At 39.2% G+C, this 11,078-nt stretch overlaps 1 protein-coding gene across 1 annotated transcript in view; it reads left to right on the top strand.

Annotated features, from left to right (window-relative positions):
* Positions 1-11,078, top strand: part of LOC100889014 (histamine N-methyltransferase B) — a 35,710-nt gene that overhangs the window by 5,528 nt on the left and 19,104 nt on the right. The window lies entirely within an intron of this gene.

Below are 11,078 nucleotides of genomic sequence, written 5' to 3'. Positions count from 1 at the left end.
CTGATCCGATAACTCATCGAAAATGAGATTTCATTCAAAAATTTCAAGTGCAAAGCTATGTTTACTTAAAATAAATGACATTGCGAAAAAATTGGAAGGCTATTACCGTAAACGAATGACTACCCAGGTCGTAACTTGTCCGTTATCATAGATCTCCACCCCCTCCACCACACGTACTGACGCAAATATTCATATATTAATATGCAGCGTTAGGATGGCTAGGTTAGGTTTAAAAGTTTGCCCCAGATTACCCTATTATACTTCGCACTGTTACCTAGAGCTTACTTGCCTATACTGACTAAATACTTATGTTATATGAATCGCGCAATCATCAGATTATTCGCTCTTAATAGTGGGTCATTGATGAGGTGGTTAATAGAATATAGAAGTTATAATAGTCATATTAAAGTTATAATCCAACTTCAAGTAAAGGTTTATGGCTGTGGGTCTATATTGTATGGGTACAGGCGCGCCGGAAGCAATTTGGGATTGGGGGGGGGGGGGGGGGGGGCAAACATCCCAGGGGGCTCACATTCCAGGGGCAGTGACGTAATGAGAAAAAAAAGGTTCGGAAGGGGGGGGGGGCAGAAGACGAAAATCTGCATCACCACCAGTCTTACATGTTACCCCGGCCCCCCCACTCAGTGTTATTTAGGGTACGCATATGCTCGTACCCAATTTTTGAAAGCACCCCCTATCTGAGGACTGCCAACATTTCCGAACCCCCCTTTCGCGGGCTTTTCGCGGGCTTTTCCTGCCTTGGAGACCCCCCTAAATCAGGAAAAATGCTCATTTTACCCCCCTAAATTCGGAATAATTTCTCAGGAGTCCAAAGAGATGAGAGAAAAAAAGAAAAACACCCCTTTTTAAAGAAATCTCTGGGTGAAAAGTCAAATACACCCCTTTTTTTACAATTCTCGGGCCGGACTTTGTCGCACGAAAAGTACCCCTTTACCGGACATTTTGGCAACACGCATGGGGTCATTCCGACCTCTGAGTGGGGGGGCCGGGCATGTTACATCCAGGTCCCGCGGAACGTTTTTCAAAGTGGAGTATTATCGATCAGGTAGAGCGTAAATTGGCGTGGGGTCCAGGGCATGAGCCTCGGCATGGGGTCAAGGGGCTGAGCCCCCGGAAGATCAGGGGTTTTAGGTATTTAATTACGGTTAGATGAGCATCCAGGGGCCCTCTGTAAGGCAATTGACGTGGGGGGGGGGGGTAGGAAGAGCCCCCAGAAGCTCAGAGGTTTTAATATTTAACTACGGTCAGAGAAGCATTAAGGGGCCGTCTTAGGGCCGTTAGTGTGGTCCAGGGGGCAGAGCACCCGGAAGCTCAGGGGTTTTAGGTATTAAATTACGGTCAGATGAGCATCAAGGGGCCCGCCTTAGGGTCCTTGTTGGGGTCCAGGGGCAGAGCCCCCGGAAGATGAGGGGTTTTAAGCATTTAATTACGGTAAGATGAGCATTTTTTATACCTTATTTGTAACATTGGCAGGTCACTTATTTTTTTCTTCGTCTTTCTTTCTTTTTCTCTTTAACATACTTTTTCAAAAAGGAGGGGGGGGGGCGTGAGCCCAGCCACTTAGCAGACCATGACATAAAGGCTTCTAAATAAGCGTATTTCGTCTGACTGTAATTTGGGAATTTCTTATTTTCCAACAAACGCATAAAAAGGTATGACTTACAAAAAAAAATGGAGGAAAAATGCCGGAAAATCATGTCACAACATCAACATTTGTAAATCACTTGTTTCGAATAAGAAATACATCACCCCCCCCCCGCCAGGGGCGTACACAGGATCTTTTCAAGGGGGGGGGGGTTAAAATCGGGCCCAAAATTTCGCAACGACTCAGCTTTATTATTTTGCTCCCGAAAATTTGAAAATCGCGCCGGCCGAAAAGTCGCTCAGTGGGGGGGGGGAACACTTTTAGGGGGTTTTAGGGGGTTTACATACATAAAAATACCATAAAAACACCCCTGTGTACGCGCCTGCCCCCCGCCCCTATATCAGTACGCCAGCGTTCAGGGGCTCATGTCTTCTCACCCCTATAACAACAAAACGTACACGCTTTCCCATTCTCGCACAATATGTCCACGATATGCGCGAATCGCTATTATATAGACCTCCATTGATAAATACCGTATAGGTGGCATGCGCAATGTATACGATTTTTTATTTCCTGTGAACTTTCCTTTTTCTTTGAATGGAATTGTATATGTGATTTAATTCAGGCTTTTATTATTGTTACGTTCTTTTGGATTAAAAATACAAACCATGTTTACTCCTTTACAGTTTTGTTTTGTTTTTTTTTACCTGGGGGGGGGGGGGCAACTGCCTCCCCTGCCCCCCCCCCCCACTTCCGGCGCCTATGTATGGGTAAATTGTTTGCCCGTGGTCTTCTTTCATGCATATGGATTATTAATTAGGCCGACATCTGTGTCGAAGAAGACAGCAATACTATCAATATTATCAATACAGGCAGTGCTAATTGGTAATGAGCCAATTTATCTGCTTCACCACCCGACTCTTCAGCCTAGGCCCCGCTGAACGTTTGATTGAAGGATTTTAATTTGATTGATTGAAGGATTTTATTGATAATTATCCATTCTCGCAGTCCAAAGACTGAATTGCAATGGTTACAAAAGTTTACAATGTATATACATGATAAAAGCAATTAAACAATAGTATATTAAAACGGTCTAGGCAATCAACATTTAAATTCAAATAAAAGTGATCAAATGACAATTATAATGGCAACTTTTATTAATTTCAATTAATAAGCATGAAATTCGTAACTGAAACATTTAAAAAATATACTATTGAAATTAATCATTAAAACCATTACTATTACGAATATGACATGCCGAAGGGTTGATTATTGTCATTGGTAAAACATATTGGAAATATTGGAATTGGATTTCATAATGGGAAATCCAGTAAGTAAGTTGGGTGATGCTAAAGTATTTACGATCATGTAGAGGAATTAGGTCTGGGGTTATGGGCATCTAATTGAGATCAGATGAGCATATTTTGAACCCTTATTCATGATACTGGCAGGTCACTAATTGGCGTGCTTCTTGATGGTGTCACGTGACACTGTCATGTGACTGTGTAAATGTGGTCGCCCCCTTGATAGCAGACGACATTGCAAATGTTTATTTACAGACTCTTTGCAGGTTCTTTGATGGCTACATTTCAATTTAGATTTTCATCGGTAATGAAACCCAAATCTAAAATAAATGCATTAAAAAGCGCTGGTTAGTATACAAGTGGATGTACAACAAATCAAAAAATAGCTTCAGACAAAGAAACACTCACCGATGAGTGCAAGTCGTAAAGCTATGTTTTGTTTAAAGATAAATAAGTAAACAAATGATTTTTGAAATAAAAGTTCACAAATTCTGCATAACTTTAATCTGTCTAATCTTCAAAAGAGATAGAACACACCAATAATAAAATAAACAACAAATTTGTATAACAAATTCCTGTCTTAAAGATACTATGTCCCTTTTTTCAGCCAAATTCAAATTCTGTAGAACTTTGCAAGAATTATGAGTGTGTCGTATGTCCTATCTGTGAAATTTAAACGTTGCAGTGTCCTAATATTGAAATTATGCAAGGAAACCCATTTATTTGCTAGACTTCACTGTCAGACACTATTGAGTGACTGACTGGCTTTTTTTCTTCTTTGGTATAATAACGTACAGAACATGAGCTGTTAAGGGTGCATGAGCATTTGTCTACATCAATAACCCACTTCTTGTAATGGCCAAAATTAAACTGATTGAATCTTTGCGCAGCCATTCGGGTCTGAAATATTACTTACTGGCTCGATAGCTCTTAAGTCGATTCGACAACTAATAGTCGTTGCTGTCCCACTTAAAGACATTTTCAAGCCCCCCTTTTTGTTTAGGGAAGTTCTTATTTAGTATTTACTTTCAAATGCCGTTGGTATTTAAACTTTTCGTTGTTTGGCCTGCAAATGGGACATAGAACCTTATTATCTAATTGCAGTTGAATTTACATTGAATAACACATTTCCAAATTGAAACTAGAATTAGTTTCACTTTATATTTTGTTGAGTACGTATATCAAAAATAAAGAAAACAAAACTGGATACAGACATAATATAGTGTCCCAATAAAAAGTTCCCGTTTTTAAAAAAGGTCTTGTCAAATAAATATCTCAAATTTCTCTGCCAATGCCTATACCTTTTAACTTTGACTAGAACTATTACTATTATTATCAAGTTATTCGGTAAAACAAAGTGCATACAAAAAAATTACATAGAAAATCAAATCATACAAAACAAAGTGAAGGATGAAATATCATTTTAAAAACATTATCGTGATTCCCATGAGCATTTACAAGTTGCCGGAAATGATTATGAGAACTGATCCCCATATGAAATAATAATATATCATTAACATAATTCACCCTCATGTTTGTTGAAACATAGGCATATACTCTTGATGATGTGTTGAAAGCTCATTTTTTTATCAAAGTCCCGTTTTAACGGGATGAAATTAGTGCTTTCGTTTTAATTTTTCAAATTACAGCTAGATCTATATAGTAGAGACGAACCTTGTCAAGTAGACCAAATAGACCTAAAGTAAAGGAAACCAAAGCTATAGGTTTTCACCTGCAATATTGTACTATAGATCGCTACAATCGGACCTCTGAGTAGTCCACAACAAAGTGAACAAACCTGTAAAGAGTCTGCTGGGGGGGGGGGGGTTAAGGGGGTTCTTGATGTTGTCAGTGATTTTTTTTCCTTCTAAATGTTTTAAATTTATATAACCTTGTAATCAGTTATTGTTAATACATGCTTTTTTCCTTGTAAATATGTTTTTAAAGTTACACAACCTTGCCATTTCCTTGTAATCATGTTTGTACATTACCATGTTTTTTGTTGTTGTAAATGAACTTCTTGATCTCGGTTGGCGGACTCTAGATCTGGGACCTGCTTGTTTTGGGGGCCCTGCGCGCGTGAGACTGTATCGTATCCATGATCGTATCCTACCATCTTTCATGATTTGAATTGCGCAGATCCTTGAAACACGTTGGTCTCTTTGCCAATCCGCTGGGATTGAGAGGCCCATCCCCCACAGGGGCCCCACTCACAAGCATTGCTTTTTGATGTCTCAATTTGGATCATGTTTGTTCGTCATGATTACTATGCCATGTGTTTTTTAATAAAACTGAACTGAACTGTAAATAAACATTTTAAACGTCGTCTGCTATCATGTTTGTTCGTCATGATTACTATGCCATGTGTTTTTTAATAAAACTGAACTGAACTGTAAATAAACATTTGCAACGTCGTCTGCTATCATGTTTGTTCGTCATGATTACTATGCCATGTGTTTTTTAATAAAACTGAACTGAACTGTAAATAAACATTTGAAACGTCGTCTGCTATCATGTTTGTTCGTCATGATTACTATGCCATGTGTTTTTTATTAGAACTGAACTGAACTGTAAATAAACATTTGCAACGTCGTCTGCTATCATGTTTGTTTGTCATGATTACTATGCCATGTGTTTTTTATTAAAAGTGAACTGAACTGTAAATAAACATTTGCAACGTCGTCTGCTATCATGTTTGTTTGTCATGATTACTATGCCATGTGTTTTCGAGAGTGGTCTTTGACAAAGTCGCTTTGCGGAATAAAATTGGCCGATGTGACGCGTTAGTGGTACGGAAAAAATAATCGCGGCCCGGGACACAAAACGTTTTTAATTTGAACAAGAACCTTATTTCACTTCTTCCTTACAATCTTAGCATTGATGATAATCATATTAAAACAATTTCTTATCTGCAAACACGAGGATAAGACCTCCAAACCCCCGTAAGTTTAACCAACAGTGGTTAAAACTGTAACCAACAACCCACTAAAGTTTAACTAACATCGTGTGAATCAAAACAGAATATTAACCAACAATGGTTACAATTTTAACCAACGGCCCATGTAAGTTTAACCAACGTCATGTGAATCAGCCCCGAACAAAGCATAAATAACCAACAAAAGGTTAAAGTTTTAATCAGCAAAAGGTTAAAGTTTAATCAACACCATTTTAACCAACATTGAGCAATTTTTTTTAACCAATAAACGATTAAAAAATGTAATCAACCACAGGTTAAATTTTAATCAACAGGCTGTTGGTTAAAGTTTAACCAACAGTTGTGTGATTCATATGGTAATCCATGGTTGATTAAAATGTTAACCAAGTTGATTACAAATTGTAATACTTGTACTAACAGTGCAGGGAGCTGAGTCCCATGAAAATCATGGATTTGAAGCATTTTATAACGGTCAGACAAGCATTCAGGGGCCCTCCTAGGGTCCCTGGTGGGGTCGAGGGGACGGAGCCCCCGGAAGCTAAGGGGTCAGATGAGCATATTTGTATATCCTATTTGTGACACTGCATGGTAGGACACAGTGACGTGGGGTCCAGGGCCGCGGAGCCCTCAGAAGCTCAGGGGTTTTAGGCATTAAATTATCGGCAGATGAGCATTTTAATACCTTATTAAGACACTGGCAGGACACTCATTTATGTGGGGTCTAGGGGCGGAGACCCCATAAGTTCAGGGTATTAGGCATCAGATGAGCATCTAGGGGCCCGCGTTATAGGGCCCTAGGTAGGGTCCAAGGGGCAGAGCCCCCGGAGGCTCAGGGGTTTTAGCCACATGTGCGGATCCTGCCGGCGGCGGGGGGGGGGGGGGGCAATTTGTGAGAAAATATTTAGCGGCGCGATCCGCGCATGAGCGGACAGGGGGAGTCTGAGGGGATGTGCCCCCCTCCGAAGCTGAAGAAAAAGTATACACCGAATCGCATTATTTCTTATTCATTCTAGTTCTAATGTATTCTGACTCTTTTCAAGACAATATCATGTTTGTCGATCATAGTTCTTTGTAGCGTGATGTATCATGGTAATTTTTAGGGAAAAGCAAACTAAGCAAGAATTGTTGAATTTTAGCGACAATTATCGTTCGCCATTGCTGCTCGTATACATCCATGACATCCAGTTACTGAGTAAATTGAAATTTCAGGACTCATGACAAATTCGTTAACAGTTGATTGCGCTTGGTTTAGTCCATTGTTCGCATGAATTAACTGAGAGATAAACGTGAAAATTCATATTATTCTATTTTTTTCACCGCCTTTACAATGCTATTTGAATGGGGAGAAAATAAAAATTTAGGCTTCCTTGGAAAAGTTTAAATTGTTGTTTAGAAATTTCAGTTGATTCCGCTCGGTTGATTCTATTTTTCGGCTATTAAGCTTAGGAAGTTGACATTCTCATGACTAACGACCTTGCATTATTATACTTATTTGTTCATCGTTTCTACAATGCTATTTGAACAATATTTGATGTCAACAAACGGCACTCCGGTACTATTTTTATGTAGCTACACATAATCAATCACATAGCAGATAAATGATCATCAGTATACCGGGTTTAATAATCATTATAATTATGTATAACGAATACTGAATTTGAACTCAGGCTATGCTCTCTCTCTCTCTCTCTCTCTCTCTCTCTCTCTTGCCATTGCTTTGCTTTTCTCTCGCTCCACGGAGTATGTAATGTGTATGTGTATGCCTCAATCATAGCGAATATAAATCACTAATATCGCGGAAATTATTCTTCTCCTTCCCCTTCTTCTTCATCTTCTCCTTCCCAGTAGGAGAAGTAGTAGTAGTAATTGCAGCAGTATCATGATAATCATTATTATTATTTATTATTATAATTATTATCATTGATGTTCTTGCTGACTGTTTTCAATACAATTCTCATGTTTGTCGATCAAAGTTCTATGTAGCTTGATGTCTCATTGTATTTTTTAGGGAAAAGCAAGCAACGATTGTTGAATTTTAACGACAATTGTTCGCCATGGCTGCCCATTAATACTTCTATGACATGCGGTAACAAATTGAAATTTCAGGACTCATGACAAATTTGTTAACAGTTGATTGCGCTTGGTTGAGTCCACTGTTCGCAAGAATTTATAGCTTACTTGAGATACAAGTGCACATTCTCACCATCAAGGACGAATCATTATTTTTTTTTCTTCACCGCCTTAACAATGCTATTTGAATGAAGAAAAAGTATCAAATGTTAGGCTTCCTGGGAAAAATTCAATTGCTGTTAAATCCTAAAAACACGAGTTAGGGCTAGTTCAGACCTGAAAATTACCCAAATCTCGGAGCATGGCCTGGACCGGGGCCTTGACATTTTATACGGATAAGTGAGTGCCCTGGGTCCACTTCTAACTCGTATTTTAGCACTTCTTCCTTTCCTTTTCTTCATATCTTTCCTTTCCTTTCCATTTCGCCCTTTTTTTAAAGGGGGCGGGCCCGTCGGGCCAACCGTCTATCAGCGCCAGTTTAGGCATTTGATTACGGTCAGATGAGCATAATTATTTTGATAACTTATTTGTGACACTGGCAGGTCACTATTGGGCATGGGGTCAAGGGTGCGGAGGCCCGAAAGCTCAGGGGATTTTAGGGAATTTAATTACAGTAAGATGAGCATATAATTATGGCCCGCCTTAGGGCCCTTGGTCGAGTCCAGGGGGCAGAGCTCCCGGAAGCTCAGGGGTTTTAGGCGCTTATTACGGTCACAATATACCATATTTTGATACATTATTTTGTGACACTGGCACAATGGCAGGCACTAATTGGCGTCGGGTCCAGGGGTGGAGCTCCCCGAAGCTCAGAGGGTTTAGGCATTAAATAACCGTCAGATGAGCATCCACGGGGAAGAGCTCACAGAAGTTCAGGGGTTTGTAGCCATTTAATCACGGTCAGATGAGCATATTCTGAAACCTCATTATCATGTGACATTGGTAGGTCACTATTTTTTTCTTTCTTTCTCTCTTTCGTCCTATTTCTCTTTAATATACTTTTTCAAAACAATTGGAGGGGGGGGGGGTCCGAGCCCACCGAGCCCCGCCGGCCCGCAGGCCCTAACGTGTATAGGCGTTTTGTTGCCTGACTGTAAATTTTGGGTTTTGTCATTTTCCAGCAAACGCATACAAAAGTATAATTTACTAGAAGGTGACGAAAAATCCCGGAAAATTATGTCATTTCACCAACATTAATTTGTAAATCACCGGTATTGATTTAGAAATAAACCACGTTTTGAATTTTATTTCGGGGGCAACTGTCCCCCCCCCCCCCCTCCCCCCGATCATGAGTACGCCAGTGAATACAGGCTTTGGCAAGGGCATCGTTTTAAACTGAAAGTCAAATGTAGACTATTATTCATGGTGCCCTTAATAATAATCATAATTGCACTGAGGTGATATCAACTAGATCTTTAATCTGATTGAAAGCATCCGTCACCTCAAGGCCTCGGGCCAGTCAGGAGTGAGTTCAAAGATATCAAACAAGTCTACAAGAGGGACGTAATCCCAAACACAAAAGCCACAAAACCCTATTAATTGTGTTCGAATTGCACTTGTACAAATCACCGGCCCATATTTTTACAACCGTTTCTTCTCAATTAATGTCCCTTTTCAGTATCGCCAAGATTCGTATCACCTAATCCAGAGGTATATAGTGAGACTAAAAAGCAAAATATGTGTACCCGAACTGCTAAATCTTAACGTAGCAAGAGTGAAGTATTTTGTTCTAGAAATTATCACATTGTGTATTCTTTTTAAAAACTTGGAAATGTGAATCACTGACTTTAGGAGGAATGTTGATTTGTTAGTGTTTTGTTGATATCCTAATAATTTTCTTAACATCGTTGCGTTGTGGAATAATGAATGTTGCATGTATGGATAGAGAAGAAAGTCTACCCTGCCCAAAAGCTGACTTGGGAACGAGCTCCGAGAATGCAGAGGAATTTAACTTGGAAGTGAAAAACTCAGTAAGTGTAGGCCCATTCTAATTCTATTGCCGTTTAAGGTCTAATTCCCATGCAATATTCTTAAATTTAAAATTTGTTGTAAACGTGCTCGCTGCATGTCTGACCATTCAAATATTTCATTTCAATTTTGATAAAATAATTATGGACTTTAATTTTTCCTCTTGCATGCATGTTTTTGACTCATAAAACAGTATTGATTCTCTACATTGATTTGTGGATATACTACTCACATCCGGTGCTCATATACCAGCATTTTTTGTTCACGTTTATCACAAGAAATTCTAAATAAAAACCATTGACCTACTACAAACTGATCGAATCTATCATATCGCGTGCATAATTTTCAAGGTCCCTTGAAAATTATTAGTATCTGGATGTGTGTGAGTGTCTGGTTATAATTATAATATTATAACTGTCAAAATGGATTCTAACGTGAACAAAGTTAGACTCTACAAATTCCTCTTCGGCGAGTAACTTAACGACTAATTCAATTTTAAATAGATCTAGACTAACTTGAAATTATTAGTGTTAGATCGAAACCTGTCAAAAAATTGATTATAGACCTAAAATCACACATGGAAATATGTCACTTTAGCAGTCCAGGGAGCTCACTGGCATGCTTGGAGTTAGGAAATCTGTTGTTCTATTCCTAATAGATGTTGCATTCGTCATCGTTGAAGTTGTCCAAATCGAACCGATATGCGCCTTCGAGAACTGGAAATCAGGAATGCTCGAAGCACTCAGATCATATGAAAGCATGAAATCTTCATTGTCCAAAATGTCGAAAACATAAGCACAGACAATTATACAACTGTCTCTCTGATTTTAGGCAGATTCGCCATGATTGTTAAGATCATGACAAAAATGTAGACGATAGAGGGATTTGGATGGACTTTGCGTTGCCGTCGCCTTTAGCAAACAGCGAAAGCGCTTAAAAAAATCAGGATTGTTTGAGTGCGGGAACCTAGACAGTTGGTTAACACTCCGTCCTCTTTGCTTTTGTCGTGTTTGCGAAAACGACTTGACGGATAAACTTTGTCTTTATCGTGAAGAAAAAAAAGAGCAAAATACAGCCGAGTTTTATTTCAAATGTGTCTTGCACGCGAGGAACTATATATAGCTTACTATGTAATTTGACTATGATTCATTTTCACCTACAACCTCATTATAAGGGGTGGATTCAGGGTTCTATTGAA

This window comes from Strongylocentrotus purpuratus, unplaced genomic scaffold (assembly GCF_000002235.5).
Source record: "Strongylocentrotus purpuratus isolate Spur 01 unplaced genomic scaffold, Spur_5.0 spur5_scaffold_6, whole genome shotgun sequence".
Taxonomy (NCBI): Eukaryota; Metazoa; Echinodermata; class Echinoidea; order Camarodonta; family Strongylocentrotidae; genus Strongylocentrotus; species Strongylocentrotus purpuratus.
The sequence above is the reverse complement of the archived record's forward strand: the minus strand, read 5'-3'. Positions and strand labels throughout refer to the sequence as shown.